Below are 8,033 nucleotides of genomic sequence, written 5' to 3'. Positions count from 1 at the left end.
GGCCCATTCTCCGTGACGTTGTGTGATGTGATGTGCGACCCTGTGTGCATTTCTGTGGGTGTTTGGTTGACTCTTAAGCTGTGGAGTGTGTCTGCTGTGTGACTTTTTCTTTTTCTTTTTTTTGAGACGGAGTTTCGGTCTTGTTGCCTAGGCTGAAATGCAATGGGGCGATCTCGGCTCACCACATCCTCCGCCTCCCAGGTTCAGGCGATTCTCCTGCCTCAGCCTCCTGAGCAGCTGGGATTCCAGGTGCCCGCCACCACGCCCGGCTAATTTTGTATTGTTAGTAGAGACAAGTTTTCTCCATGTCGGTTGGCTGGTCTCGAACTCTCGACCTCAGGTGATCCGCCCGCCCGCTCTCCCGCCTCGGCCTCCCAAAGTGCTGGGATTACAGGCGTGAGCCTCCGCGGCTGGCCTGCTGTGTGATTTTTTATTAATTGTTTAATCTTTATGATCTTCAGTTTGCTCATGTGTGCAATGGAACAATATTTCTTAGCTAATCGTGTTGCGGAGATGAAGTGGTCGTAATTGTGCCTGGCACAGATAATGGGCGTTCAGGTTATTTGATTCTATTTAGTCATTGTTTTGAGTTATTTACCAGCTCACATTGTGAGGTTATTTGATTCTATTTAGTCATTGTTTTGAGTTATTTACCAGCTCACATTGTGAGGTTATTTGATTCTATTTAGTCATTGTTTTGAGTTATTTACCAGATCACATTGTGAGGTTATTTGATTCTATTTAGTCATTGTTTTGAGTTATTTACCAGCTCACACTGTGGCTCTCTGATGGAAGTGTAAATGAGTTCTCGTCCACACAAAAGTAAATTGTTTGGAGGAGGTCAGTTTTTGCCTCTATTTGCTGCTGCACATTATTTTAATTTAATTTTTTTTTTTTTTCTTTAAGAAACAGGGTCATCCAGGCGTGGTGGCTCACGCCTGTAATCCCAGCACTTTGGGAGGCCGAGGCGGGCTGATCACAAGGTCAAGAGATCGAGACCATCTTGGCCAACATGGTGAAACCCCATCTCTACTAAAAATATAAAAATGAGCTGGGTGTGGTGGTGCACACCTGTAGTCTCAGCTACTCAGGAGGCTGGGGCAGGAGAATTGATTGAACCTGGGAGGCGGAGATTGCAGTGACCCGAGATGGTGCCACTACACTCCAGGCAACAGAGCCAGACTTCATCTCAAAAAAAAAAAAAAGGAAAAGAAACAGGGTCTCACTCTATTGCTGACACCAGGGTCTCATTCTGTTGCTGACACTGGAGTGCAGTGGCACCATCAGAGCTCACTGCAGCTTCAACCTCTTGACATCCTGGGTTGAAGCTGTCTTCCTGCTTCAGCCTCCTGAGTAGCTGGGACTACAGGTAACTACCACCCTGTCTGGCTGATTTTTAAAGTATAGGTGAGATCTCACTATGTTGCCCAGGCTGGTCTCAAACTCCTGGCCTCAAGTGATCCTCCCACATTGACCTCCCAGAGTGCTGGGGTCACAGGCATGAGCCACTGCAGCCAGCCACTTTAATATTTTTGATCTATAAATGTGACATTTTTTAGGGGTGGGGAGGGTTCTCTTATGAGCTAGTTTTAACATGTCACCAATTTTTCGCATTAATGAGTTAAGTGAACTCTTCAAGCTGTGTTTTTTGCCTGTTAGAGTGCCTTGCAATTTTTTCTGATAGCTGAATGTGTTGTACTTGCTAAAATGAGCTGCATGACAGGTCTTTAGTAACATGGTGTAAGGTAGGGTTGCGAGAGGGGAAGTATTCTGTAGTCTGCAAAATAATATGTAAACTTAGCCACATTGAAATTTTAAAGAGTTTATTTAAGCAGACAGCAGTTCATGAAAAGGGCATTACCAGACCACGTGCAGCTGAGGGCCTCTGAAGAGGCATGAGGGAGAGGCTTTTACGGGCTGAACTCAGAAGCAAGGCAAAGAAGATACCTTATTTGTTAGAGTAGAGCCTCATTTGGATCATTCCAGTGGAAAGTCAATAGTTAGAGGTTGATTGGTGGTTTCTGATTGGTTAAGACCAGTCACACTGGGTTGGGTTTGGGTTTGCTTAGGTTGAGAATCCAGGGTACTGGAGCCACCTCAGCCTAATGGCTTCCCAGTGAATTGTTTCAACAAGTCTTACGGTAAGGTTTCAGTCTCTTAGCCTGTGCCCAGGGACTATGAATTTCACAAGTGCTTCTCAGTAAACCCCTCCCTCCTCTTAAGTAGGGCAGGAGGGCAAGATGGGACCAGACTTGTTTAGTTTCCTTCCTCCAGGTCATTTGGACTCTGATAAAATCCCAAGAGGTTAGGTTCTGGTAAAATGGGTTCCCTCTAGAGCATTGAACAGAATGCTCTGGTACACTTCAAAATGGCAACTCTTCCTCTTGCTCTGCCAGAACCAGCTGGGGACTTTCCTCAGATCTTTACTCTGAGAACCTGCTAGAGTCCTTGGAGATAAAACGCATGAAAGTATAAAGAAACCTCTATGGCACGGTCTCCTTGGAGTTTTGTTTTTTGTTTTGTTTTTTAACTCTCAGACTTAACCACATTCAGCCTCCCAGTTCATCAGTTACAGTTCAGGTTTTCCTAACCTGGTTCTGGTTCCTGAGAGGCACAGAGATTCCTGCTTTTGAGTTTCTGCTCTAGTAAGTTGTGATTCTCTGTGTCTGCCTGACTGTCTCCAACTTTGAGGCAGTAGCTCGTCTTGTGACCTCACTTATTTGACAGATCTAAGAAGAACTGCCGATTTTTCAGTTTGTTCCGCTTTTTATTTGCTGTCAGGGTGGAGTGAGGACGTCCAGCTCCTTGCTGGATCAGAAACTGGAAATCTATGTGCTGTTAGGGTGGAGGGAGGACGTCCAGCTCCTTGCTGGATCAGAAACTGGAAATCTCAGTGGTGTCTTTAAACATGTTCACTCTGTATCCATGTGAAATTCAGTTTTGAACCTTTCATTACAGAAAGTTTCCCAAGTACTTGCCTAAAGGGTCACACAGACATCATATTCCCAAAATAAAAATAGGGTATAAATGGTGCTTTGAAGTATTGTTGGGAAGAGCCTGAAAAACCATTTAAAAACATTTATTTCATCCAGTAGTCCTCCCCAGTGGAATCTAAAGAACTGTTACTGGATCCCAAGCCAAAACTATGCATTGTTGAAACATTTTGATCATGGAGAAGTTTTCTAGGCAGAGGATGATGAAGCCTGTTCTTTTCAGAAGAACGACTGTATGGAATAGCTTAATGGAGTGGGAAAATGTAGGGTTCTTAGGGGAGTCATAAATGCTTTAATATGAACAGGAAATGAGATGAGAGTGAAGGTGTATGGGTGAGGAGACGCGAGGAAAAGGATAGGAAAGCAGGAAAATATGGAGCTTGAGAGCCCTTAGGTTCCATGCCAAGGAGCTCAACTCGATCACATGGTGCAAACAATTCCCACCGTGTTTTCTGAAACCCTGGGATCTTTTAGGGATTCAACAACAGTTGGCTTTCATGTTCATTTCAAAAAGGAGCCTTTTTTTTTTTTTTTTTTTTTGAGACGGAGTTTCGCTCTTGTTACCCAGGCTGGAGTGCAATGGTGCGATCTCCGCTCACCGCAACCTCCGCCTCCTGGGTTCAAGCAATTCTCCTGCCTCAGCCTCCCGAGTAGCTGGGATTACAGGCACGCGCCACCATGCCCAGCTAATTTTTTGTATTTTTAGTAGAGACGGGGTTTCACCACGTTGACCAGGATGGTCTCAATCTCTTGACCTTGTGATCCACCCGCCTCGGCCTCCCAAAGTGCTGGGATTACAGGCTTGAGCCACCGCGCCCGGCCCGGGGAGGTAGATTTGAGAGCTGTTCTTTCACCTCTTCCCTTGGTGCTCTTGCAAATATCTTCCCTTCTGCAAAACCCATGTCACAGTTATTGAGTTACTGCAGGTGAACCAAATGGACCTGGACCTAACTGGTAACAGACCTTTATGTGATACAACTAAACTCCCCTGTATGTCTTCCTGTCACTTCCTACTGACCCTTAGGTTACACCCCCAATCCATAATGTTCATGTGTCACTGGAGCTGTCTCTCAGATACAGTTATCAAAGGTAATATAATCTTATAATAATCATGATGATCTTTCTAATACTCTGCTGGCTTGGTTCTTACCCCTTTTTAAGCCCTTGTTTTATTTTATTTATAATCGACATATAATGAACGTATATATTTATGAAGTACAATGTGATGTTTCATTGCGTGTATGGATTTGACAACGACCAAATCACTGTAATTAGCATATCCATCACGTTAAGCATTAGCCATCTTTTTCTGAGAAAACGTCAAGTCAGCTCTCCTGGTAACCTTGACATATGTAAGACGTGATTGGATATTGTCAGCCTACTGTACAAGAGACCACTGGAATACATTCTATCTCACTTTACATTTGTATGTGTTCAACAGCCTCTTCTCGTCTCATCCCTTTACCATTTCTAGTCTCTGGTAATTACCACTCTTCTCTCTACTTCTACGAGATCAGCTTTTTACATTCTACATGTGAGTGACATGTGGTCGTTATCTTCTTGTTCCTGGCTTCTTTCACGGAACAGAGCGTCCCCTGGGTTCATCATGCCACTGCAGATGAAGGGATGTCATGCTGCTTTGTGGCCGGATCGTGTGTGTGTGCGCATGCGTGTGTACACATGTACATATATTCCACGCTTTATCTGTTTATTCGTAGTTGGGAACTTGGTTTGATCCAGCATCTTGGCTATTGGAATAGTAGTATGATAGATATGGAGTGAAGACAGTTCTTTGACGTACTGATTCATTTCATTTGGATATATGCCCAGTAATGGGATATACAACTTATTTGTATTATCTTTGAGGAATCTCCATACTGTTTTCCATAATGCTAAACTAATTTACATTTCCACCAATATAGGAGTTTCCCTTTCTCTGCATCCTTGCCAACATTTGGTTTTTTCTTTTTTTTTTTTGAGACGGAGTTTCGCTGTTGTTACCCAGGCTGGAGTGCAATGGTGGGATCTCACCTCACTGCAACCTCCGCCTTCTGGGTTCAGGCAATTCTCCTGCCTCAGCCTCCCGAGTAGCTGGGTTTACAGGCATGCGCCACCATGCCCAGCTAATTTTTGTATTTTTTGTAGAGATGGGGTTTCATCTTGTTGACCAGGATGGTCTCAATCTCTTGACCTACTGATCCACCCGCCTCGGCCTCCCAAAGTGCTGGGATTATAGGCGTGAGGCACCACGCCCGGCCGGTATTTGTTTTTTTTACAGTAGCCCTTCTAGCTGGGGTAAGGTGGTATCTCACTGTGGCTTTGATATACGCTTCCCTGATGGTTAATGATGTTGAGCATTTTGTTTCCATACAGTTGTTGGCCATTTGTACGTCTCATTTGAGAAATGTCTGTCAGGGCTCTTGCCCATTTTTAATGGACTTCTTTGCTATTGAGTTCCTTATATATTCTGAAAGTTAACCCTTTGTGAGATGCATAGTTTCCAAATACTTTGTCACATTCGTAGGTTGTCTCTTCACTCCTCCAAGGCTCAAGACTATAGCCTGCCTGCCATTGAATTTTTTGGGAGCCAAAGTCAATTTAATCAGGCTGGTGCGAAGTGGCCTGAGATTTGCATCCTTCCTAAGGGGGTGGCAGATTCCCTTCTGGCACAGGGCAGGTCAAGAATCTCTTTCCATGGCCACAAGCCAATAATCCGTGGCCATGGGGTTCTGCCAAGTGCTGTGTTTTACTATGGTTTGGCCACTACTGGTGTCCAAGTGAAAATCTTATGCAACTTTTTTCTCTGTCCCCCAGCTCTTTCTGCTGTATGGCCTGCAGTTGGAAGACGGGTGGTGAGGGTAATGGGAGATTGTCCTTCTAACCTACTCCAGTGCATTTTCCTGGTTCTTATGCTAAAACCAGGCACTGTGATCTCTCATCTGGTTTCCTTAGCTCTTGGGAAAGTATTTTCTTATATCGACAGTTGTTCAAACTCACGTTCCCGTCATGGGGTACTTACTGTCGTTTTCTGCCACTTGGCTCCGTCTCTCTGTTCCTTGACTTTTTCCAGTGACCGTGTCTTCCCCTCCGTTAACCTCTGAACTGGAACACCTCTAGTTTTCCAGTACTTAAACTCAGTTGAGAATTACAGTTTTTGCATTGTACCATCTCACCATCCATCCCCTCTGATCAACAAATAAACTCTGTAGTCCACATGCAGATGACAAAGTTGATTATTACAGTGACTTCTTTGCAGTTTTAGCTAGAGAAAATTTATTCGATCAACAGTAAGTTGAGATAAAGTCAATTTTGAATATTATACGAGATGAAACCAGAAAAAATTTCACATTGATCTTTTTTTCTTTTTTTTTGAGACGGAGTTTCGCTCTTGTTACCCAGGCTGGAGTGCAATGGCACCATCTCGGCTCACCGCAACCTCCGCCTCCTGGGTTCAGGCAATTCTCCTGCCTCAGCCTCCCAAGTAGCTGGGATTACAGGCACGTGCCACCATGCCCAGCTAATTTTTGTATTTTTAGTAGAGACGGGGTTTCACCATTTTGACCAGGATGGTCTCGATCTTACGACCTTGTGATCCACCCGCCTCAGCCTCCCAAAGTGCTGGGATTACAGGCTTGACCCACCACACAAGGCCCACACTGATCTTTTTTTAACTTTATATCCACTTACAACAAGACCTGTTGGTGTAGGAAAAATCATACTTTCTTTTATTGCTTTTCCTTTAATACTTTTTCCCAATAATCTCTTTGATTTGTGGACCTCATCGGACATTTAATTGGTAAACCAGAATCAGAAAGAAGTTCCTTAATTTTCTAAAGAAAAAACCACCCACGGGCGTCTAGATATGCCCCTACTTATTACTGTGGATGAGCTGTTCATGTGCCTCTTGAAAGCCAATGACTCACCTGAGCCTTGCTTACTTTTCTCAGTGATTTTTGTTCACTGACTCATGATGTTGCTTCAACAATTATGGGCCTTGTTTTTGTAATTTTCTCCTCTATTAAAGCATTTTCTACTCCATGTAATTTCCACTCTATTACACCATGTTAGTGTGTTAAAAATATTCTTGAATTTTCTCAAATTTTAACTGTTACTCTTTAAGTAGTTTCGCCATTTCTCTAGTCTTTCTTCCCTTCCTTCCTGCCTCCCTCCCTTCCTTCCCTCTCTTCCCTTCTCTTCTCTTTCTCTTTCCCTTTTCCTTTCTCTTTCTCTTCTCTCCATGATACTAAATTAAATGTTCAGTTAGTCCTTAATCCACTTTAATGTTTAGCAAGATGTGACACAATTAATGAGCTTCTCATCTTTGAACCTCTTTTATATTTGACTTTTAGGACACCAATATTTTCCACATGGATTTTTGTAAGACCCGGCTAACTCATTCTGTTGCTTTTGTAGAGTCATGCTTACAATGTGTTCTCAACACAACAGGTAGATTAATTTCATTATAACATAAGGCACTTTCCACTTCACGCAGAGTAGAATTCAAATTCCTCATAATGGACTAGACAACCCTACTGAAACCCCACACCGTGATCTCTCGGAAACCACCTTGGTGTTCTTCCTCAGTACAGAGGTACAGGCTGGCGCGGTGGCTCACCCCTGTAATCCCAGCACTTTGACAGGCTAAGGTGGGCAAATCACAGGGTCAGGAGATCAAGACCATCCTGGCCAACATGGTGAAACCCCGTCTCTGCTAAAAATTCAAAAAATTAGCTGGGTGTGGTGACACACACCTATAATTCTAGCTACTCAGGAGACTGAGGCAGGAGAATTGTTTGAACCCAGGAGGCAGAGATTGCAATGAGCTGAGATTGTGCCATGCACGATAGCCTGGGTGACAGCGCGAGACTCCGTCTCAAAAAAAAAAAAAAAGAAAATACAGAGGTACTGAGAGTTTCAGGAATATATAACTTTCAGACATAAATCATTTTAGAAAATGCTTTTATGAAGTAGTAAATTTTTTCTTTTTTTGAGTAGTTGTATTTTAAAATACATTTGGATTACTAAAAAGTGGTAAAAACC

General features: G+C 43.4%; 2 protein-coding genes across 7 annotated transcripts in view; both read left to right on the top strand.

Moving 5' to 3' along the window:
- LOC100405843 (zinc finger and SCAN domain-containing protein 5A-like) overlaps positions 1-8,033 on the top strand; it is a 128,615-nt gene that overhangs the window by 380 nt on the left and 120,202 nt on the right. The window lies entirely within an intron of this gene.
- Positions 1-8,033, top strand: part of LOC100402578 (zinc finger and SCAN domain-containing protein 5A) — a 112,217-nt gene that overhangs the window by 380 nt on the left and 103,804 nt on the right. The gene's annotated exons all lie outside the window — the stretch shown is intronic.

Source organism: Callithrix jacchus, chromosome 22 (assembly GCF_049354715.1).
Source record: "Callithrix jacchus isolate 240 chromosome 22, calJac240_pri, whole genome shotgun sequence".
NCBI classification, from domain to species: Eukaryota; Metazoa; Chordata; class Mammalia; order Primates; family Cebidae; genus Callithrix; species Callithrix jacchus.
The sequence above is the reverse complement of the archived record's forward strand: the minus strand, read 5'-3'. Positions and strand labels throughout refer to the sequence as shown.